This window comes from Schistocerca gregaria, unplaced genomic scaffold (genome assembly GCF_023897955.1).
Source record: "Schistocerca gregaria isolate iqSchGreg1 unplaced genomic scaffold, iqSchGreg1.2 ptg000204l, whole genome shotgun sequence".
Taxonomy (NCBI): Eukaryota; Metazoa; Arthropoda; class Insecta; order Orthoptera; family Acrididae; genus Schistocerca; species Schistocerca gregaria.
This window is the reverse complement of record NW_026061739.1, coordinates 1,031,664-1,032,329: the sequence shown is the minus strand read 5'-3', so window position 1 is coordinate 1,032,329 and position 666 is coordinate 1,031,664.

Below are 666 nucleotides of genomic sequence, written 5' to 3'. Positions count from 1 at the left end.
CGACTTAGCCGGCAAACAGGCCGAGGACGCCGGGTGGGGACCGAATATGCAGCAGTTTGTGGATGGCGACGTCGTCACTAGCTGTTGCCTTCGTGCGGGCCTCTTGTGTAAAGGGGGAGCCAACCGTGGCCAAGTGAAGGTCTGTATTCCACAGGAACGAGTTAGCATGGCACTCAGATATTTCCACGAGTCGGCGGACGGGGGTCATTTGGGGTTCTTCAAGACCTTGAACCGAGTTCGGGAATACATGTTTTGGCCCAACCTATATCGCGATGGCAGGCGATTTGTGGGCAACTGTGTCCAGTGTAAGCGTGGTAAGCCCGATGTTGGGCTGCACAGAGAACTACTACAGTCGCTTAGGGAGCAGTGTCCTCTGGACCGCGGCTCAAAGATCGAAACAACGATCGACGGAAACTGGCGCCAGAAACGCACCAGCTCACTCTATTTCATCCCCTTAGGGGTTGAACTTCCAAAAACACCGAAACACGTATTTTCTTATTTGTAGCCTTGAAGTCAAATACCAATTTTCGTAGATGTAGCCTTAAAAATACTTTCATAGTTCTTCCATAATTATTTATCTCAAAATAAAATGTTCATCCACTATTTCACCTCATAGAGGTTAAATTCCCAAAGATACTGGAACACATATTTCTTTATTTCTGACCT